The sequence below is a fragment of the Lepisosteus platostomus genome, chromosome 14 (assembly GCF_059453375.1).
Source record: "Lepisosteus platostomus isolate fLepPlt1 chromosome 14, fLepPlt1.hap1, whole genome shotgun sequence".
Classification (NCBI taxonomy): domain Eukaryota; kingdom Metazoa; phylum Chordata; class Actinopteri; order Semionotiformes; family Lepisosteidae; genus Lepisosteus; species Lepisosteus platostomus.
The window spans coordinates 16,087,406-16,112,602 of NC_142624.1; the positions used below are offsets into that span (position 1 = coordinate 16,087,406).

The window sequence follows — 25,197 nt, forward strand, 5'->3', positions numbered from 1 at the left end:
AATTTTAGCAGTCTATCTTTACCTATATACAGGTAACAATAACAATAACATTGTTAGTATGTAACAATAACAAAGAAATAGCATTATCTTCTAGCAAGAAAATCTAAAACTCTTATTATGACCCAGAGACTTATCTTAAGGAAAACAAAACATCACATTGTTGTAAAAAAAACTCATACTCATTTTCTGTCTATAATTCTTCCCAAGACAGCCTTGTCTTATTATGTACTTCACTTCACAATTTACAACATGACCCATCACCATCAGCACAACTGCCAATGTCCAAAATGAGGTATCCTATTTCTTAATGATAAGCCATGTTTTAAAAAGAATGCCGGAAAACTAATGAAATGTCACATTCACAATCAAATTGAAATGTTTATGCAAAACATAGATTTGAATTTGTAAATACTAATTTTGAAAAGGTAACAAAGGCCATTATACGTAATAACCTTGAAATAAAAAATATCGCAGTCATATACTGTAGCTAAGTCATGTAGGTTTTAATTTATGAAAGATTTTTTAAAGAATTCTTATTGTATCCCTGAAAGAAAAAGTACTGCCAATAAAGCAGATATCTGATTTCCTGTTTGGCATGTACTTTCAGCACTGCCTGAATGTACACTAGACCTGGGTTAAATAAAGTTAAGTGCATTATTAATACATTTTATTAATTTAATATATTGATTGTACTTTTGGTAACTGAACACTAACATTTATAATTCCATCCATGTATTATATGTCCTTGTAAGCTTTTCAAGTAGGTATGCATATGCTTTAGATTTCTTTCTTCGGATTATGAACGTTCAGAAAAACTGCTTTATTGTACTATTCACGCAGTGTAAGAGGATGTTTAGACAACTTCTAATTAGTATACTTTCTTCCTATCCATTTTGTAATTCCAGAAGACATGGATGTTACTTTTTAACATTTTAATATAAGTTGGACAAAACGTATTTGTTCCGTTAATTGGCTATAAGTCCCAGTACCAAAAAAGAACAATCATAGAAAAGTAGCAAATAATCAGACGATAAAAGAAATGTGAATCACGACTAATCAAAATAACATGGGCTGGTCTTTGGCTTGAGGAATATAACTGGATGTAATCTTTTGGTATAGGACTTAATGAAGTATAAAAATCACTAGGATTCTCTGATGTGAAATAATCCTACCCATTGTCTATTTAGGGTTTGGCAAAAACAAGAGTTCATTCAATGCACATTGATTTACCAGCAACCTGTTAACAACAGCAGAGTGCTATATATAGACCATAGCTTCAAGAAATATTTTCTATCTTCAATCTGTAAAAGATGGTCAATGATCTAATTTAATCATTGTTTACCCTCTTTAACTGATTTAATCTTGACATTATAAGTATAATAGTGCCTGTTGAATGATCTTTTTGTAAAGCTTACTGCAGGTAAAAGTTCAATTAAAAAGGTCCTACACCAGAAAAGAAAAAAACATTTTTACTATTTATGCCTCTTGTATTAAGGCAAAAAAGCAAGTGAATTGTTGTGAAACTACTCAGGGCTTTAAATTCATTTTTGAAAACAAGGGGGAATTCCCCCTTTAAGTGAAGCTCATAGGGGAGATTTCAGCATCTTGGGGTGGAATAATAGTAAACTAATGAAACGTGTATATTGAAATAATCAATACATAACACGAGCTTAATAAATTAATTGTAAATAAAGTCCTACCTTGTTGCCAATCTGTCTCTGATTGCCAACCTCCTCTCCATTGAGGTACAAGAACATAACTTAGGAGAAGGATTATAGTTTTTTTTCCTCTTCCTCATCTACCCACATACTGTATCTGCTTTTCATGTTGTCAAAGGCAGGCTTTTGTGTCTCCTTTAAAGTTGTTACCTTAAAGGGAGCTAAAAAAGTCCTGGTCTGAAGGACCAAAATGGATTAATATCTCTTTCAGTGCCTCTTTAGTATACTGAACCATGGCTGGACTGTGTAGAACAACATTTACCAGTACATCTTTCATCAAGTGACAGAGGACCACAAAGTTGACCTTTGTCAGAGCTGTACCTTTTATCTGCAATTTCAGAGTTTCTTAAAAAACTTTTTCAGCTTGTTTTCATGTATGTACCTTACATGAGCTGCTTACTGTTACTTATATTAGTTGATTCATCCAATATTAAGGAAAGTGTAAGACTTGTCAAGACAGCTGCATCTAACTTTTCTAGCAGTGTGTTTGCAATAGCTTCCACAGTTTGATCCATCAATCTTAAGATGCTTCAAAGAAGGACATTCCATTTCTTCCATGAGTCTCACAAGTTCAACAAAATTTGAATTGGCTTACTATTTTTATGCAACAAAGTACGCCACTTTAAGTAGCCCTTTAACCCCTTCCTCACCACGAGATTGTGCAGCTTCAATTACACCAGCCACAGCAGTGTTATCTGATTCTGTCTCGCGCTTTCTTTTGAGTGCTGTGTTATGAGCAACTGCATTTGAGTGTCTAATTAAAGTAGAAAAAATTTTTAACACCAACTAGTAAATCTCATACTACTGAGCATGTTGCAAACTAAGCTGCTCATTTCTGTCTTTCATTTTCAGCCATGGGTATATTTTCAGCCAACTTGCCTGAAACCTTGAGTGCTTTCTCCTTGTTGTTTCTCCTCATTGCATTTGTTCAGGTTGAGGGGCATTTTTTCTTGAGAAATGCTCCATTTCTGATCGAATTAACCAACTAGATTTGGAATCTTTTGCGTTGAACTAATGTTAACTAATTCAAAATCAAAAACAAACCAATTTTCTATCCCTATTTGTCTGCCTATAACGAATGTGAGATGTGCAACGAAACCACACAAATAGTGTCACTTAACCAAATCATGCAGTAATGCCGTACAACATGCTGGGAAACCTCAATCTGACAGAGCATACATGTGGATTGATTTAGGCTTATTCTGCTTGGCAGATAGCTTGCCAATAATTGTATGTTTGAAATTCCCACATTATAAATGCTGGATTTGCGGTAATAACTAAAATTGTGCAGCATACCCGCAATCCCGTGCCGAAATTCAAGCCCCAACTAACAATAAATTACTTTTCACGTGTGTACAAAGCAAAGGCAAGTGTTAGTTCTCTAATTGTGTAACACTTAAAACTGAATTTGAATTTTGACAAACACCTACACCTAATGTAAAGGAATAAGTAAAGGTTTATTCCATGTTGAAAGAGAAGAAAAGAAACAATGTTTCACCTTTGGAGCCTTCTGAAGAAGTCAAAGCAGCCTACGCATGCTGACACAGCTACCTACTTGAACTACCTAATAATATATACAGATAATGTGTTAAAACAACAATTTCTTCCTAAGTATATTGTTCTTTAAATTTAAATGAAATTAAAACTTAAGGCTCGTAAATGTAATGACATACTGTATAATGTTTCATATTTACAAGGGCTGAGTGCTACATAGCAGTCGCACAAAACTATAGTTAAAAACACAATACTGCACATTAATATTGCACAAACCAAAAGTTGTTTATACAATGGTATCCAAATTTTGGTCACCATGTCACAAAAAAGATACTGCTGTTCTGGAATCAGTCAAGAGAAGTGTAATCAGATATATCCTGTGTTCAAAGAAAGGACTGACTAAAAGAACTAACTTGTTTTGTCTCAAGTATGCAAGTATTTGAAATCCTTAAAGGACAAAGTCAAACCAATGAATTTCTTCAGATTCAACTGAACAGAGAATACAATGTGGAAGATGCAGCCGTCCACAGGTGTGCTACTTTAGGCACTACAGTGTACAGAGATGACGTGCAGAACCTCCTTAATTTTCCCCAATTGTCAAATGCAGGACAGCACTACTCTATAACTCTGCCAGGTGGTGGAGTGAACTCTTAAACTTCACTTAAATTTCCCAACGACAGTGCCACTGCCCATTGATATGCTGTCAGTCGTGGTTAATTGTGCTTTAATCTCTAACTTGTAAAAGTAATAAACACCACTGAAAAAATACCAAAATAAAATCTAGATCACGTAAAACCTCAAAGGGTATTAAAAATTTTGGCTTTCTTGATCAGATAATGGATGGCAAAGTTAAAATGATTTTTTAAATTATTTTTGGCTTCTAACAAAGTATTGTGTACTGAGATTTAACAATTTTTACAAAGTGTTCGGGTGGAAAAAGGTTGAAATTGTTGCTTTAAAAGTACCCTGTAGCTGCATGTGATGCACAGACAAATAAGTACTAAGGTACATCAAAATTAAATGTTTTTAGTGTTAGTGCTTTCATGTTAGTGTTAGTGTATACTAGCGACAAACAATTGTACGCCTTTTCAACATCAATGTCACTACCACAGTGATAATTCTAAATGCCATCACAATGTAACAATAATATTAAAAGACCTGGCTTTTTAAGCACTATTTACTGTAAATAATAATTAATAATTATTGCTTTAATATAATAATTAAAAAACAGTAATTTTGTTTTATATTGTATTAACTGTATATTAGCCATATTTCAATAGCATAATAAACTCTATCCATTAATACAATGACAAATATGATAATTCTATTGTTTATCAACTTATATTGTGGGACATACATGTGGTACCAGTAATGTTATTGGGTGAACAGTATTACTAAACTGGAACAGTTTTAGTATTTTCACTAAATTTCTACCACTTACATGACAAATTATTGCACAGGAGTGTTTCAAAAATGAAATGAATAAAAAAACAAATGAAACCTTACACAAAATGACTGAAAACAAAAAACAGCATAATATATAAAAATATTTTGTTGTAAAAATTGTGGAGTTGTGGGAAATGTGTGTTTTCTGTCGCTTAAGGAGAGGTGTTCATTGAATCTTTAAACTCTCAATAATATGAGCACAACACCTGCTTGGCACATGAGGACTCATGATAGAAAGGGTTAATAACTACTGTGTTTTCGATTTGTTTTAGGATCTGTTGTAATTGTTAATACAATGGCAAATATAATTTCAGTTCTACTATATATCGCCTAACATTATACACGTAGTCAGCAGCCTACGCATGCTGACGCAGCTACCCACCTGAACTAACATTATACACGTACTGTACCAGTGATGTAGTTGGGTGTACAGTATTTTGGCTATATAATTTACAGAATTATAGTCTTAGCATTTTCACAAAGAAAAAATCATCAGCTTCTGTGTTGATTTAGGATATGTTTCATTAAATTGGTTTCTATGCCAACCCAAAAAATATTTATTTGTAATGTGCTTGTTGGCTATGATTTTTTAGATCGATCCTTGATTTTGAATCTTGATCAATTCCCACCTGATAGCAAGAACAACAGATATCAAAATCCTCTTAACGCAGGGAATATTTTTTAAAGACAAAAAAAGACAATGTGCCCTTAGAATAAACAGTTTCTAGGTCGTTTTACACGATAAAGTGACATCTCTCATACAAATTAATGCCAAACATTATTTTGGGAGGCGGGTAAATGAATGCAAATGTTCTCTCCTCAAATTGCTGGGCGATTCTACAATTGCAGTATGTTTTGTAACATGTGAAAAGTAACAAAATTAATTAATATAAATTGAATTTAAACTACACCTTCTAGAAATCAATGGTTCTGCTTTCTTGAGGTGTGGAGGTCCTGCCCAGTCTTGGTGGTTTATAATTAATTCTATAACTTATGTTTGTTCAATCATGTGTTGTGTATTGTTTTTAATTTGAACGCTGCAAGTGTTCATGGGAAATGTAGTTAAAACCTGCACATCAAGCTTTCTAAAAGTAATGAAAGCAAGTGACCGATTTAAAGAATGGGCTGCAGAAAATGTTTGTTAAGAAGGAACAATGTTTTTAATGTACCTTATTTTTATTTTCAGATTTTAATTTCAGTACCAGCTATATAAATTTATATTCTTCAATTAATATTGTTTTTAACGTCCAAAAAACTATTATATTTAGCTTTTTTATTTTCAGTAATCAAAATTTCTCTTCAATTAAATTATTCCATATTAAGTGGATTTAAAAAAGCGGTGTCCCAGTGCATGAATGTTCCAGTTTAATGCAAGAGCTTTCTATCTAATGGATCCAGGCTCCATTTGTGGCATGTAATCCCCTTTTGAGAAAAAAATCAATTTTATAATTATTGTTATAATCCATGTCACATTTTAAAATGATAGCTAGGCCATGTATTTTATATTTTTATATAATATTGTAACGCATACGGCCTCCATTGCTTGCGAGTGCTGGCTTACCAGCGGGGCGACGTCACCCCCCTTCCCTGTGAATAGCAGGGACCGCAGCCACTGGGCTGACTGCAGATTTCTCTTTGGCTCAAGAGGCTGGGTCCCTGTTGAGTGACGCCGGAGGCCCTGGTTCGAGTCCCCGACGGTGGGGGGCCAAACTGATGCGGCAGCGGTGAGGGCTCCCGTGAACCCCGTAGCGTTACAATATACAAAATGTTATATTTTCAAGAAAAATGACATCTTAAATTAAGTTACCTATTCGGTAACATCTAACACAACACAAGTGCCACCTAATAATCTGCTTTGAGCAGTGAAAGGCTGAAAGAGGCATGTTTAACAGAACTATAGTATATCGCAGCGTGCTTTCCTCTGACGCAAATTTTAACATGCATTCCAGATGGCTGCATCTGTAAAAGATGTCATGCATAGGTCTAATGATACATTTCCAATGTTTCAGAATGGATGCAAAAACTTTCCTTGAATATATCTTTAAACTTCTTTTCATCCATACCACAAATTTAACTCCCACCCATTTTATCCAAATAAATTATACTTTTGGACTCATATTAGGCAATGACTGTTGAAAAAAATCCCAGCATCTTCCTATTCTTTTGAAAAAAACATTTCTTTCTACACAAAGTAATTTCTTCTTTATTTTTCTTATTATACAATATATGCTGATACCTTAGCAGCACTCTTCAGCTGATTGCTACATAGTACCTTTGTTGCCCTCTTTGAGCACTTGACAAATGTATTGATGAAAAACTGTTAAAAAGGACTTTTCAATATACAAATATAAAGATTTGGTTTTTCTGTGCATCCATCAATGTTGCAAAGTGCCATTACTCTGCTGCTATTTATTTTTCATACATAACAGTATGTTGAACATTATTGATTCTTTATTTTATTTTTGTTAAGACTATAATGTAGTACGGAATAGCTTTTAAAAAGGCTACTGGTGAAAACATGTGAAGATGATGAAAATCAAAACCTTGCAGGTGTCTTTGAACCCACTGGGGAAACGTGTTCATTTCTATTATCAATGATCTTTTAAAGACTTGTAAAAGCTACTGTATAACAAATTGTATGCATTAACAAAATAATTTTTACTCTCGACCATGAAATGTACTGGGTAGTGAAAGCTGTAATAAGAAAAACAATAAGCCTAAACTGAACAGCAGTTTCATCCACTTCAACTTAAATAGCTGTTGAACAATGTGAAAATATTTCAGTTGTTACCCTTTTTATTATTAATATGTTATGAAAACGTATTCAGTTATTAACGCATAGAAAGGCAAGTGAAGTTAAAGTAATAAAAGTTATTGTAATGCTATAAATCAGTCCAATCAACTGCAACTTCACATCAGATATAGACCAAAATGGTATGCATCAAAAGATATATTTGGATCCCTAAACACCAATTAACAAAATACACAATGTTTTTTCAACATTAAACAGCTTTTATTTTATTCGTGTAAAATTTATTTTTATCCAGCGTGTAAAATAAATTGTTATAATATAAGTCTCTGGGTTCATAATTGAACTTTACAGTTTGCATAGGAAAAGAGGCTATGCTACAAGGATGGGTGAAATCACAAAAAGAAACATAATAAGGATTGTATCTATAGTCTACTGATCAAAATAAACTAATCTGGGAGAAGTGGTTAAAAAATAATCAAATTCAAAAGATACAAAACACAGATTCAGATAACTATGAAAGCACGGATTAGCAAATGTACTTACATAAATGATTAGCAAGCAGAGAAAGAAGAAAGAAAACTTGCAGAATAAATGTGATAAAAAGAAAGAAAACATACATCCAAAATCCAAAATACTTTCCTTAAAAAAGTCACTAATCATATTTAATTTACTTTAAAATATTAAAGATTCTTGCATGTTTTAAATAAATGTATACATATGTTTATACTACTAAAACAAATTTAAAGAATATATGATCATTTAAAGGGAACCAGAGGTCAACTGTTATAACATTAAAGGGGAACAGCAATGCAATTTTTATATTTCAGGATTAGAAAGAATTGACATTGATAAGTGCATTTCAAACCTTAACAAAAGTAAAATGTACACAATAATGTGGAAAACCTCCAGTCTTTATCACAAAATAGACAAAATTTCCAGGTACGCCAAGAACCACATTCTGCGGATCAGAACGAGACAACCAAACTTCTAGCAATGTGAAGCATCCTTATTATATAGTAAACAAGCAAGCTTGTGAATACACCTCTTTCAATCCAATAGAAGTGTTGCTTTCGACTTCAAGATGGTTTTGCCGTCACATAATACTAACTCTGCATGTAGATCACATTGGGACATTTCTGAGGTGAAATGTCTGCCACATAACCTGTACTTATTCGCTCGTACACTGCATTACAGTAACTAGTGAGCAGGAAGGGGCCACATCATGTTGCAATTTGTGAGAATTCTCATTCTCGTCCATGGCGAGACCATGCAACATCATAGCAATTTACAGTACTTTTACAAAGTTCAAAATCTTGTGCTTAATTCTAAATTTGTGATTTCTATACTGTCATTGAATTTATTGTTACCAAGATTTAATAATCTATCTGAGAAATTAGTACTCTAGTTCCCCTTTAGCAACTGATCCAAGAATTGTAAATGAAAACAAATTTAATAAAAGCATATGACATCTTTTTTATTTTTGTAAGTATGTAAACCATGAAGACCTCTTGACAGTTCTTAAAGGACAGACAGGCCCCACCTTACTAGGGGAGCTTGTTGTGGGCCCCATCAGCACATGATTTTGCAGTAGCACAAGTCACTACACTGTTTCTCATCTGCTCTTTAACTCAACACACACTTCACAGTCCCCAAACACAATTCACTTTCCTTTCAAACATAAATCACCTGCAGCAGCACTCATACATCTAAAACTGCTATTTTCCCTTGTACCTCAGCAGTTGTGCTGCAGTCTGCTCTCAGCTAACCAGTCATGATGAGTTTCTGGTGAACACACAAAATCATTCTTGTAGCTACTGCCACTCTATTTCCAATTCTCCTGAAGCCAATGGTCAGCATGAGATTACAAACACAAACCGTCTTTCACGGTGGGCTCAGTGGAATATTCTCCATCAACAGACATTTTTTTTTAAATTAAAGGTTATTTTCCCTCTCTTTCCTCAGAATGCTAGACCCACTGTCCCTCCAGGGAAGTCCGGCAGGCCATTTATATCACACTGCCTACAGCTGTAGCTCACCATCAAACAACCATCTCCCTACAGCTTTGTCTTTTTGCTAAGGGGCCGTCACAGGAATTTTAAGGAAGGACAATAAAAATGTTACATGAGAGACAAACAAATTCTAAATCTTAGACCAGTACCTATTCATTATACTATCAAAACTGGAGCAACTATTTCACAAATACAGCTGAAGCATACTAATCAATAATTAAAAAAGCAGATGAGTTAACAAAAAAAACTTGCTAGAGGTACGAGAGCATGAGACATCTGCTCAAGTCCTAGTTTCTTTAATGACTGATTCTGGATTCAGCTGCACACTTACTCAAAAGGGCAGTGAAATCAGTTCAGTGTGAATTGAACTACAGATTTGCAGCACAATCCATCTTGGTGTTCCTGTCTCTTTAACCCTGCTCCACTGCTGTACATCTGGCTATTGATGTCTAACTGGATACATATTCTGTTAACGAAATGAGGGTTTGAAATTTACTAAGTACTTAATTGACTCACAAGACGGACCATATTGTCTTCAAATGGCTATTCCATCTGCTAGCATTGCAAGCTTTAGTTTCAAGTGTCATTCTAGAACCTCGGCATCTTCTATGAATTTGTGGCAAAATGAGTTAGGAAATCTTGGCCAGCAAGATCTTTATAGGACCTGCCTACACAAGGGCATCATGGACTTATTAGCTGCAATCACATCAGATACTCTGTGTAAAAAAGAAAAAACAATATTTAAAATCTGGACTTTTCAAAAACACTTTTTGCTTTTGAAAAACACATTTATTAACAGCTAGTTCAATATCTATTAGTGTGTTCCCAAAAACACAATCCTTGTCTACAGGAGGAACTCGTTGTCACTGCATTAGAAAAAATTTGGTTAGTTTTCATAGCTGGGGCTGAACCTTATCACTGCACATTTTAAAGCGTATGAAATTTGTTAGCTCCCTGTCTACTGCACATTCCCTGAGGCATCCATGTACAGTAATATCCCCTACTGTAACAGACGTTATTCATAAGCTCCTGTAATTGCATATTGTTTTTTAATCTATACTTTAGCAATATTTTTTTTTAATTAATAGTGATTGAGTCTTGTGGGTAGTAAAACTCTAGTAATAAAAACATCTGCAACTCCAGAAATGTTCTCTTTAATACCCAATGTACATGTAATACAACTATATGACTCCATAATTATTTAGATAATTATGAAAATCCCCCAAAAAGTGTCCCTCTTGTATATAATAAAGCAGTGACAGGTTTTGGTGAAATAAACCCAAGAGCATGTAGGCTCTCAGTGAGCACACTCACAGCAGACTGATTGCAGCAGCAGAGATAGGCTAGCACAGCAAAGGCAAGCATGTTCCACGCACACATAGTTCAGAGCCGTAAACTGAGATAAGCAAATTTTAAAACCAAGAGCACCAGGGTAGAAACCAGAGAACAAAGTTTGGGCGAAGCAGTGTCCAGAATCCAGGAAGCAAGCAGTGAGAACTCAGGAACTTGGGGCAAAGTTAGAGACGTAGTAAACTCTATGACAGAGTTCCTGAGTATTGACAGATCTCGCCTTATGTAGATTTGAACTACTAAAGGTGAGTAAAAGGTAATAAATTAGCACAGTGATTGTCACCGAATGACAAGGTGGCTCGCTATCACATAAATACTAGCTCATACCGCTGCTCATCCACAGCATCTAGCATGACAAAATTATTATAAAGATATAATTATTATAAATAATATGAATTCTTCTAAACAAGCCTTTTTCAATGTTTTCAGTGGACTTCAATCAAATCTCAGTCTAATAACCCCTTGTATTGTGTCATATTTAGTTCACAAATAAACTGTTTAAAATACTGTAAATAAAACCGATGGCCAAAAAATTTAAAAAGACAAGAAATATGGATGACTACATAAAATCCAGCATGTACTGTAAGTGTAACTGCTGAATAGTCCTTAGTGGGTTCTTTATTTTTAAGAAAACTGGAAAAGTTATTTTACCTCCTGTACAGATGATGAATCACTTACTGCAGGAGATATAACCTAAAAATACTTCACTGGCAGATGGTAAGGAAGGTAATGTAGATATTTTGAAACCTGGCTGATAGCCAGAGCAAATTTACTAGAGGTAAAAACAGAAACCGTATTTGTCTGGCAACAGAAAATGGTATTTAAGCTCTCAGTTAAGTACTTGTTTTTCTTAAATCTAATAGTGGAAAAAGTGTGCAAGATACAATTAGTTCTGCTAACACAGCACTGCAAAGTACACAAGATTACTACAAAAGCACTGGAAGCAAAAATGTCCATTTTAAAATTTAGGATGCATCAGTTACGTACTAAAAAAAATATTGTTTTTATATCTCAGTACTAGTATATTTATCTAATATACTGTATTTAAAGAAAAATTAAAACAAAATTAATGCAGATCACAGAGGAAACCATTTTATTCAACCATACAAAAGCAAAAGCAACTCATAGAACATGGTCATTTGTGAGAAACAGCAAAAAACAATGCAATTTTTACCTTCTAGTCTATTTCTTCTTCTTTCAAAACAAGCATTTTTGTAAGAAACACATATTACAAACCTCTAAATTATAGATAAAAGGAAAAAGAATGTATGAAGGAATCATTGCCATTTATTACTATATTAATAAATTTCTTTGACTGCTATGATAAAGATTGATCTTGTTCTCATTTAACCTCTTACATTACAGACAATATTTTTTTCAAGCTACAGATGCAGCCATTCAAAATGGGTGAGGTATTTCGCGGCATACCGCGACACGCCCACCGGGGTATCACGCGGTTCACGTGTGTCACGTGACTAACTATCCGGCGTCGCCTTGTAAAACCGCCAGGGGGAGCTTAACCTCTCATGTACAGCATTTGAGCCTTTAATTTTGAACTGTGTATTACAGCATGTTAATCATCAGTCATTAAAATGTTGGTATATTTTATGAAAGCAAGATTGCTCAGTTGGACAAAAGTACACAACCTACCTTTATCAGAAATATTTATGCATCAAAGCCTTTACTGAAGATATTACTAATAGTATTAATAATGGATGACTTTGGACAAGCTGTATACTCAAAGTATAATTTCTTTAGCACATTTGTACAAGCACTTGGAATCTGTCCAAGCCATACTTTGTCAGGCATTTTGTTTTACTTCAACGGGCATAAAAACTTCCTTGCTTTTAACAGGGCGTTTCATAATTTCTAACTACGAAAATGATTTAAAATGCGACACCTATCATTCAACTAGAGCTTAAAATATCACAAGGATCCTAAAGAGCACAGCAAAGAGTGTATTAAAAGACACTTGTATTTATCAACGCTTTCTTTTCTTATGGAACCACTTCAGAGGGGTGTTCCAGGAATCGGCACTTTAAAGAAAAAAATACACACCATTATTCAATTTCTCCCTAAACATTGTAAGCTTCGAAGTCTTTAACTAACGTGATACCGGAGTCAACAAGCATACTTTTAGAATTTGATTAAAAGGGAATAATATATGGAATCGCGTATCTCAAGAATTTAATAACGGTATGATTATATCCGTGTACTGCGGCAGGGCTGTGTAGGGCTGTTTCGCCTCCCTATTCATGCGAGCTGTCTTGTAGCCTACTGGTCTAGGTGCGTGACTACCAACTGGCAGGTTGTGTGTTCGAATCCAGCTGGTGCTGGACCTTTCAGTTTTATTTATTTATTTTTTAATCGCGTAACATAAACATATTACCGTATGCAAACTGTACTGTATACAGTATGTATATGTATATTTAATGTCTTAACTGTGCCCATTTAAGTATTGAATATTCATATCTAATTTTACCACTGAAGGGAAATCTTAGTAGCTGAGCATAAAAAAATAGGAGCATACTGTAACGCGTGTGAAGGCCATAACGATATTAATTTTGGAACATAAACATACAGTATATGGCTGGTCTCGGTACTTTAAAGAAAACATACACGAAACATGGTTTCCCTAAACATTGTAAGCTTCGAATGAAACCACTAAATAAAGACATAAATATAGAAATCTTAAGATTTGTTTTATTTAATGTTGGTAGCAGGATGAACTGTCAGAGTGTATATTTTGTCGCAAAGTTGCTGCAAGATGTTAAGAGTGAAAAAGGTATTTAGAAATGAGTTATTTCAAGATGAAAAAGAAAACATACACGAAACATGGTTTCATTACGACCAGAATCGGTCTTGAGATATTTTTAACTTGATTTACAGTATTTGAGAGGTATGTCTTAACACCGATACTACAGTGCTTAAGTACTGCTCACGTATATGTTTCTAGGTTTATATTATGCATTTCATACGGTCAAATTACTTTTGAGCAACTAATAAGAAGCGCGAAACGGTATGCGTTTTAGTTTCGTTTTGTGCTGGGACCCGTGGATTGATTAGAGATATCAAGTACATACAAGTCATTTTTTAAATGTTGTAGTTCGTCTTGAAAAAATGTTACGAGTACATCATCTATCAACAATTACACAGGTTCTGTTTCCATATTGCGGATTTTGGTTACGTAATATTATTTTCTAGATTTCACGTTGTGAATATGATGGGATGTCTGATGGGATGTTTCTAAAAATCCATCCTCTGTAAAACGTCTTCTCTAGTTGTCCTGCATATGTATTCGCTAATGAAGCTGTGTGTAACCCTAGCTGAGCCTGGATCTCTACATTTCTGTATGAACCAGCTTAGAGAGCTAAAGACAGCTTGTGTTTAAATTGAGTGTAAGGCAATTTATGCTTCTAAAGTCATGGTCAGCATTTATTTTTGTACTGTGCTGTAAACTTGTTCTGTGCCAAGTCACATTATTTTATAGCGTTATCAAATACGGTGTTACTGTAGTTTACTGAGTCCCATGTCACAAAACGGTATGCGTTTTAGTTTCGTTTTGTGCTGGAACCCGTGGATTGATTAGAGATATCAAGTACATACAAGTCATTTTTTAAATGTTGTAGTTCGTCTTGAAAAAATGTTACAAGTACATCATCTATCAACAATTACACAGGTTCTGTTTCCATATTGCGGATTTTGGTTAGGTATTATCAAATCCAGTGGTGCTGTGTTTTAGTTTACTGAGTCCCATGTCACATGGTCTGTGATTTAAACCTGTAAAACCGGTTTAATTCGTCACAGCCAGCACTCTTCAGGTGTGAGGGTCTTCTGCTCAGAATGAAATGCTAAAATGTTTGTGTATATTCTAATGGTAGTGGGGGCAGGGTGTGTGGGAACAGGTTTGGTTGAAATTTGCATTGGAGATCTATGTTCTTCAAACCTGAAACATTTTCTCTGAAAGCATTTTCTTTGCAGTTTAACCGATCTTGTTACAGCATGTTACAGTTTACTATTATTAACCATATTAATTTTAAGTGCTTAATGTAAAATCTTGTAAAAATATATTTTCATTGTTCAAATATACATTAAGTCTGACTATCATATAATAAGTTAAATACAAAACTAAAGAAAAAATAGGGTTAAATATAATTCAAAATATTTTGCTAACAATGTTAACTGTTTATGAATAATAAAATGTATTAACTAAGGAGTAGGATGGCACAGTTGTAAGTATGTTTTTTGTTTTGTTTCTTTTTCATAAATACAACAGTAGTACCTGATGTCTCAGTGGCTTTCAAAATTAAATTATGCATGCAAACCTGTGAACTAGAAAGATAACTAAGATATCCATCCATTATATTCCATAATATCCATGAAATATATGGCGCTGAAATATGTGTGACGCACATATGCCAGGCCACCACTGCATCACACAGCTGCCAGCGCACCTCACCGTGCCAGGCCACCACTGCGTCACAACACACAGCTGCCAGTGCACCTCTACATACCCGACCACCACTGCATCACACAGCTGCCAGCGCACCTCACCGTGCCAGGCCACCACTGCATCACACAGCTGCCAGCGCACCTCACCGTGCCAGGCCACCACTGCGTCACAACACACAGCTGCCAGTGCACCTCTACATACCCCACCACCACTGCATCACACAGCTGCCAGCGCACCTCACTGTGCCAGGCCACCACTGCGTCACATAGCTGCAAGCGCACCTCACCGTGCCAGGCCACCACTGCATCATACAGCTGCCAGGGCACCTCACCGTGTCAGGCCACCACCGAGTCAGAGATTAAATAAAACCTCACTCGCACCAAACAAATTTATATTTCTAAATATCACAACATGATCGAATTTAAGTCATTTTAATAACAATGAATAGTCACCTAGGCGTTACAATATAAACATTTATATTGATTTAAATAACGTTTTGATTTAAATCGCAAATGCGGGTTTAAATATATGTGTTTTTTGATTCACAATCAGACAAATGCAACATAAATTGATATCTTTGTCTTCTAAGTATCTTAATAAACTTTCAGCATAGCTTTCTCCCCGTTTAGATTTATTTTGGGATCAAACGTGCAAAGATTAGATTGTAATCGTTTTTATTTTTTAAATACATTTTAGAAAAGTGTAATCTATACTAAAAAGCTGTACACCATCTGCTATAAAGATACATATTGTAATACTTTCGGGTTCGGATAGGACAGACACAAGAACTCAGACTTGCGGAGTTAAAGCAAGTTAAAGCCTTGATTTTATATATCACCTTTAAAAGTGGCATCTCAAAGCAAAGTAAATACCCAACACTGATTGTACCCATCTGTCATGCTAATAAAGCAGCTTGAATTGAATTGAGAGGGGGGGGGGGGTAGATTTGCTTTGTGTATAAAGTACATTGTGAATGTTTTCACAGCCTTCACTTTGTCGTTTTTATGCCATTTTTTGACCACGCACGAATATTCCTATGTCCGTATCTTCGCAAGGGAATCAGTGTGAATTTTAATACTAATTAAATGACCGCGGGCACTTTCCACCCCCTCTACATTCTCAGAGTAGAACAGACTAACCTTCTAATGAAAGACGGTCCACCCCCCACGGACAGGAAAAGTGCCCACAGGCACTTAAACTTAATATGGTCAGTAACAGTAAACAGTAACATGGTCAGAAGGAGCACGTACAAACGTTTTCGAAATAACCACATGTAAGACTCTGATGCTTAAAATGTTTAGGGAGAAAGTGGAATACTGGTGTGTATTTTTTCTTTAAACTACCAATACCAGCCATATACAGTCTGTAACGTAGGGATTTCTATATGTCTTTATTTAGTGGTTACATTAGTGACAAAGGCTAAACTTTTAGCTTCAGCAACGTGTACATATCTCCCCTTTTTTATAAAACGACTTGGTTGAAAACTGTTCCAGAGCCACTGTTGTTTCATCAGTGAAAAGTACATCATGAAATGCCTCTCCCTGTTCAATCCACTGGAAAAAAGAAAAGGAGCATAAAGCTTCTGATGGTCATAAATGATATTCATTTAGGAGCAGCATCAGAGGTATTTTTTTAACTGCACTGCATTGGAGAGAATACCATAGTGTGTTTTTTTTTACTCCCTGGCGGAAACTGGCTTCCAGAAGAATCAGTATGGCTCAGAGATTAAATAAAACTTCACAGACATTAACGAAGAGCATAACGCGTGTACTGCAAGTACAACCCCCCTCTCTGCAGGAGTGCTGGCTGTGACGAATTGAACCGGTTTCATGGGTATTTTCAAAGTAGGAGGCGAGATTTCCAGCGAAAGACACCCCCCCCCCCCCCCCTCAAAAACCCAGTAAATACAGTACTTACTAGTTAAAGGCTAGGCTCCCAACTACGGCGAAAGGAACCCTTCTTTCATTAGAAGACAATGAACATATTTTAGCCCTGAATGAATTAATAGCAAACATGGTTTACATAAAAGACATTTTTCCAAGAAAGTTTAGCCTTTGTCACAAATGAAACCACTAAATAAAGACATAAATATAAAAATCTTAAGATTTTTAAAATACATGACTTTGCTAAAATTTATTTGAAAATAAAAACAATTACAACCGCCAGGGGAGAGAGAGAACAGGGGAGGGATGTTGGTTTTGCATAAGGGGCGGGGCTATGGAAATTAGGTCTGTTTGGGAATGTGTAGTTACATGTTCTGGCTGTTTGTGAATTATCATTGTTGAGTATGGAGTGTTGAGGTATTGATTTTGTGTAATGCTTTATGTTGAAAATTGAGGTGGATTTTGTTTATGATAAACAGGATAAACTGGGATGGGAGGAAGGTTTGGTTTTGCATAAGGGGCGGGATTATGATAATTGGAGGACTTTGCGAGAGTAAAATGGTTTGATTATTTGATTTTGTATTGTGGTTGTTATCTATGTTTTTGGTTGGTATTATGTTTATATGGTTGTTTTTGTTGGTTGGTTGTTATTATGGTTATTAATAATACGATCTATAGTTGAAATCTGAGCCTAAATAAAAAGAAAAAGCAAGTGATTAGGTTTATGAGCAATCTAATTACTTATTCGTTTAAAACGCTATATAAAATAAAGTTTATTATTAATTTGCTGGACAGAGCGGTGAACATTATTATGCATAAGACAACGATAACGATCCTGATCAGTTTAGAAATCTGTGTACGCTGTAAGGTTTTTACTTCTTAATTAAACTTTTAAAATACACGTTTTGAATAGAAAGAAATCCTCTTCCTGGTACAGTATGTATAGCAAACCAGCATGTCTTTTTTCTCCAATCAGAGGGGTGTCAGATGGTGTCAGCCAATCACCATTCTGAAGCCCTACCATAATCTCTGGTATGGGGAGACCCCAGAATTCTGTCCCATAGTTTAGACAGATGATAGATACTTTTATTGATCCCGTGAGGGAAATAAAGTAAATCATTTTCATTTTAGGAAATTATTAAATGCTCGGTTAAAAGCAAAGGAGATCTGTTATAGTGGACATAAAAACAAGAGTTTGCTGTGGCGTTATTGCAAACACAAATTTAACAAAAAAGCGCTGGCATTATATCCTAGAAGACACAGACCGGGAGAATGCCCGCAGCGTAAAAGAAAATGCCTGATGAACTAGGGATTGGACAGTTTCCAAGTGCTTGTACAATCGATGGAAATGTTCAAATAAATGTGCAAAAGAAATAAACAAAATAATAATTTATTTCTTTATCATATTGGGTAGCTAATGTCCTCTCTTTGCTAGTTAGTGGCTGTGTTTCTGCGTTGGGGAGCAACGGGTGACTGTTCTCAGGCGGAAGATGTAAACAGCTTATTGTTCGTGTTAAATAACTTTTTTAAATTAAAATTCATTCTATACAGCAATCGCATATTTGGGTACCGTTTCATAAAACTTTCATGCTTAAAATGTTTAGGGAGAAATGGAAGACTGGTGTGTATTTTTTCTTTAAACTACCAAGACCTGCCATACACAGTACAGTTTACATACATACAGTAATGTTTATGTTCCTAAATTAATATCGTTTATGACCTTCAGATGCGTTATGCTCCTCTTCCTTTTATGCTCAGCTACTAAAATTTCCCTTTAGTGGTAAAATCCATATAAATATTCAAAACTAAGCGGATTAAAATGTGCACAGTAAAGACATTAAATGATTAAATCTTTGCACTACCAACCAATGCACCACGAGTGCCCCTGTCGGTCATTTTGGCCAGCCAATCACTTGCCCTGCGGTGCCCTCCGGTGCCCCGCGGTGGCTTGTGGGTAGGTTACTGTAGCATTTTGAATGGCTGCATCTGTACGACTATCCAGAGAAAGAACAAAATAACACTGACAGGTGTTCTCCTTTCCTCTATGAGTCACTGCTTAGCACAAGAAGATCAGCATGTAATCCACTTGGTGGGTCCATTTTTATTATGTACAAAGAACAGACACCTTCTCTCATTCCATAAAAATTAATTCTACAGAACTGTTGTTTGTAGTTCCCACAGCACATTGTCAAGACCACTTTGAACCCAGATATTGTTCTAGTCTCCAATCAACCAAAAATGTCATCCTTTGGAACTGACAGTGCCATGGGAGGATCGGCTGGAGGAGGCCGAGCATAAAATGGCCAAGTACAAGGGGCTTGTAAATGACTGCCGGTCTCAGAGTTAAAAAGAGTTCAAAACAAAATCCAACCAGTTTCAACTATTCTATGAACTCATCAGCTGCTGCATGTCTACACCAGATGAGAAAGAAGTACAATTAAGAATTTCTCCTATCTTAATTTTACACATCATGATGGCTTAGGCACTGTAAAAGGCATTAAAAAATCTTCAGTTTTATAGACAAAATCTACTTAATGGGAATTTTGTATGTAAAACCAGAAATACCTTTCCTCCACAACAGTGGACACAGTAAAAATGCAAAAATAATAAAACAGTAAAGGTCATACTTTATACAACCTTTAAATAGATCTAAAATGCGTGAATATTGATGGCTCCCTATAGGGAAGGGCAATTGGTATAAAATATAGCAATATAGGCAGAACCTATACTGAGTTTTTTGTACAGGATTGTATTAGTGTTGAGAGGGAGTAAGTGTGTTTACATGTGCATTTATCAGAGTTTCCAGTTCTTTGAGAAATGCAGGCGGTAGAAAACTACTCCACAACTGAACACTTACACAATCATTTTCTTCGTTTTCTTTCATAATAATTTTTATCTTCTGTCTGTTTTTTGCTTTGTATTTGTGGTTATAGAATGTTCAGTATGCAAATCAATCAATTTTGTTTTTTTCCAGAGACCCGTGTTTTGTTCACGGACAGTTCAAGTAAAGGAAGTGAATTTTATCAACTGAGGCAATCATTAGGAAGTGAACTTTATAAACTGTGGTGGCTCTGTGGCTAAGGATCTGCGCCCGTGGCTGGAAAGTTGCCTGTTCGCATCCTGCGGCTGGCAGAGGAATCCTACTCCATTGGGCCCCAGAGCAAGACCCTTAACCTCAACTGCTCCAGGGGCGCCGTATAAATGGCTGACCCTGCGCTCTGACCCTAAGCTTCTCTTCCCGTCTGTGTGTCTCATGGAGAGTAAATGCAAAAAGACAAATTCAATGGCCTAATACAATGGCCAATAAAGTTATCTTATTGTGGAAGTAATCACTACTTGAAACATAGGAGTAGGTGAATTGATTACGAAGGGTAACATTTGTGCTTCATATGCATTTTTTTTTAAAACAATCATTTTAGAAAATACACTAAAATGTTATTTTTTGTAAAGAAAGCTCTGCGTATAATAATAATTTATTCTTATTCTTATTATTTTCATTTTCTTTCATAATAATTTTTATCTTCTGTTTGTTTTTTGCTTTGTATGTGTGGTTATAGACTATTCAGTATGCAAATCAATCAATTTTAATTCTATATAGCTCCTTTCAATCAGAGCATTTTCAGGGTATTTTACATAAAGTAAACAAAAAGAAAAAATGTACAAAACAAGAAAAATTATAAAAAATGTAGAAATTATTAAATAAAAATAATTATGTCAAGAATTGATGGTTATTGAGAACAAGCAAGATTTAAAAACATCGGAAGAGGGTGCGTTTTTAATATAATCAGTAAGCATTTTCCATAATAATAATAAATAATTAATAATTGCTTACACTTATATACCGCTTTTCTGGACACTCCACTCAAAGCGCTTTACAGGTAATGGGGACTCCTCTCCACCACCACCACCAATGTGCAGCATCCACCTGGATGATGCGACAGCAGCCATAGTGCGCCAGAACGCTCACCACACACCAGCTATCAGTGGGGAGGAGAGCAGAGTAATGTAGCCAATTCATAGATTGGGATTATTAGGAGGCCGTGACTGGTAAGGGCCAATAGGGAAATTTGGCCAGGATGCCGGGGTTACACCCCTACTCTTTTCGAGAAACGCCCTGGGATTTTTAATGACCACAGAGAGTCGGGACCTCGGTTTTTACGTCTCATCCGAAGGACGGCGCCTGTTTGCAGTATAGTGTCCCCATCACTATACTGGGGCATTAGGACCCACATGGACCGCAGGGTGAGCGCCCCCTGCTGGCCCCACTAACACCTCTTACAGCAGCAACCTTAGTTTTTCCCAAGAGGTCTCCCATCCAGGTACTGACCAGGCTCACACCTGCTTAGCTTCAGTGGGTTGCCAGTTGTGATTTGCAGGGTGATATGGCTGCTGGCATAGACCAAAATGGCTCTGCCCCTTAATGTACAAGGTGAAACTCTTGGAACGCTGAAGAGCCTAGACGCAACCGAAAGAAGTGAGAGAACTGGAACGTGTTGGAATAACAATTCTTGAAAGTACACAGGATAATGACCATGTGACAACAAGTGAATTTGCCACATGGTCTGTATCCTGTGAATTGTTGTAGGGCAACAAGATAATTTAAAGTCAATCCAAGTAATTTCTTAGATGATCCAACTAGCAAAGCATGCAGTAGTCTAGTCTTGAGAAGATGAAAGCATCAACATCAGTAAGAGAAAGAACTGGTCTTACACAGGATATGTTTTTTAAATGAAAGAAGGATTTGTTGTAAACTTTGTGGACATTGCAAAACTCATCCCTAACTTTTTTAGAATTTTGAGGAATAATTTCTGCATCACTAAAAGTGAGTTTTAAACAGTCCAACACTGAAACTTCATGGTGAGAAACAATTTAAATCATCTTGGTCTTATTCATGCTTAATTGGAGGTAATTCTTCAATCACAACTGTATATCTTCAAGACATTTGTTTAGTGTTAAATGACCAGTTTGAAGATTTAATTATGTATACAGGTAAATATGAATATCATCAGCATAACAGTGGAAATTGACATGGTCTTTTCCAATAACGTGGCCTAATTGCAACATATAACTATTGAAACAGTAAGGGCAGAGGATTGAGCCCTGAGGCACTCCAGAGGTGACAGGCAGGATCTGATTTGGTACTATAGGCAGACCTAAATCCTAATTAAAAGGTTTTATACATAGAAAGTTTAAAGTTTAAAGTCTAACTCCTTGTTTGAAGTTAATTTAACAAATATTAATTACTGCTTGCAGCTTGTGTGACTGCAAGCTTTAAAGCAATACAATGCTGAGGGAATTATTATTTTTGCAACAAAGTATATCTGAAAGTTATACTTTGTAGTCTGATCAACATTAACATGCAGCAGTGCTTGAGTGCCTAAAGATCTTTTTCTACATAAGATAAGCTATCATATATCAAACTACTGTATCCGTTTCTGTCCTACTCTGGTAAAAGGCAATGCCAGTAGGGGTAACTTCAGAGATGATTTAGTGAAAAACAATACAATCCCACAGAAAAGATTAATTCTTCCCCCATATATACATATTAGTAAAAATAACATGATTCTCCAGCCATTAAAAACACTTCTGACTGCATGCACTAGGAACCTTTGTATACAGTTGTTATCTGGTATGAGTTTGACACAAAAGAAAGCAAATATTTCTTCTTTGATAAGATATGATTGGTTCAGATTAGTACAATTTACCACTCTGGTTCAGAATGTGAACAGAAAGTTCATTCTCTAAAAACTATTTCATTAAAGAGCAATGAGAATTAGGCAAGAAACATGGACAGCTATCATTATAATGGACATCCAGGCTGATGAAGCACTGGAGCACACTAACCATAAGCAGTTTAGCTTTATCACAACATTCTTATGAACAGCATTTGTATTTCATATTGACTGAAGCATGTCTGTAGAGTACCCAGTTAAAAATACATAGAAGACATTAACTTATTAAATGTTTTTAAAACCAGTTACAAATATGCATAATCCTCATGACGGTAAAAGACATTAAGAACTCAGTCAATGTAATATGCTGTGGACAGACCAGCAATAATTGATGTCAATCTAAAACTGTATAGGTTTTCAAACCTGCAGGCTTTCAGAGATGTAGAAGTAGCTGATGATTTGTTTTGTTCATATTATTATTTGAACATCCACAGTGTATTAGCTGAAGAAATAACCAAAAAGAAAAACTTGGACATGTTAAACATTTGAGTTTCCTCAACCTCGGGTTTCCTTACACTTTCAGCGCTCTAAACAATTCTATGATGCAGCCTGTATTACATCTCTTAAAAAATGTCTCGCTTGACCCAAGTCTGTACTGAGGGAATCCTGATAGAGTAGACTGTAGAAAGCAAAAATTATAAAAACCCTGCACCACAGTTCATGTTAAATACTTAAATTGACTACATAAAAATTATAAAACATTCGTGAAGCAGGAATCATATAAGCCAATAAATATGAGTCTACATTTAAATTATTGTCTTATCCTAAGGTATCAGAAAAGTACTGTACAGTGCATTCAGAAAGTATTCACCCCCCATTGATTATTTCTTGTTCTACTGTGTTGCAAAGTCAAACTAAAGCATATTTAAATTGGATTTTTCCCACTCTATAGAAGTAATTATCTATCATGGTAAAATGAAATAAAGTATTTAGATGTCTTCAGAACTAAATAAAAAAAAATCTGAAAATCAGTTAATTGATAAGTATTCACCCCCTTTGTTTTAACAACCTAAATTGGGTGAGGTGTTCAATTATCTTGAGAGGTCACACTAAATATGTTAACAAGGTAGACCTGTGTTTATTTAAAATCCACCTGTATTCAACTGCTTGATTGCACAATAAATACCACTAACTTTGCGAGTTCTCACAACTAAAACAACAGATCAGATCAGTCCTGCTGTCATGAAGAGCAAGGGGCTGCCCGTGAAACTTCAAGAAGTTGTTAGGAGGAAAAAAGCTGGAGAAGGTTATAAAAAGATTGGCAACGCTTTGAACCTTCCTAGGAGCACCAAGGAGTCCACTGTAACAAAATGTAAAAAAAACATGGCACAACCCAGACACTTCTAAGATCAGGCCATCCTACCAAATTGAACAACTGGACAAGAAGGGCAATTGTCAGAGAAGTGACCAAGAGGCCAGCTACAACACTGACAAGAGTTGCAGAGTTCTTTGGCTGATATGGGAGAAACTGTCCAGACATCAATCTGTTCAGCAGTTCACAGTTTCGGCCTCTTTGGGAGAGTGGCTTGATGGAAGCCACTTCTGAGAAAGGCCAACATTAACTCACGCCTGGAGTTTGCAAGCCATGTGACAAAACCTGAAACCTTTTGGAAGAAAACGCTGTGGTCTGATGAGACTAAAGTTGAGCTCTTTGGCCTGAAAGCAAAGCGCTATGTTTGGCGCAAACCAAATACAGCCCAACACCCAGGTAACACTCAATCCTTGAGGAGAACCTGTTTCAGTCAGCCAGAGATCTGCGTTTAGGGCAAAGATTTATTTTCCAGCAGGACAATGACCCAATGCGCACGGCATCAGGGAATGGCTTGAAAAAAAGAAGGTTAGTATTCTGCAATGGCCCAGCCAGAGCCCAGACTTGAATCCAACTAAAAATCTGTGGTATGACTTGAAAATTGCTGTCCACTGATGCTCTCCATCTAATTTGGCAGAGTTGGAGCAAATTTGCATTGAAGAATGGGCAAAAATTCCACAATCTAAATGTGCCAACCTCATACAGACATACCCAAGAAGACTCAAGGCAAATGAAAGAAATCTTTAATTCTAGAGAAACTAATATTCTTGAATAAAAAATATTTTTTGATTCATATTGTGTTATTTAAGGGAGAAAAATTATTTAAATGTGTTACAATTTGAAGGTGTAACAGGAACAAAATCCGAAAAAAGTTCAAGGGGGTGAATACTTTCGCACTGTACATCCACCATTTTCCTTCTTTGACCTTTGGGTGCTCAAATAAATAGCTTAAAACCAGCTACTAAAAAAAATGTCCACCAAAGTTCAATATCTCAGATTCTATTTTTACATTTTGTCCAGTCATTTAGGACTCAAGCTTATACGAACTGAA

The 25,197-nt window shown here is 35.7% G+C and overlaps 1 protein-coding gene across 3 annotated transcripts in view; it reads right to left on the minus strand.

Moving 5' to 3' along the window:
* The window catches only part of glsb (glutaminase b), a 99,750-nt gene that overhangs the window by 69,559 nt on the left and 4,994 nt on the right, over nt 1-25,197 (minus strand). The gene's annotated exons all lie outside the window — the stretch shown is intronic.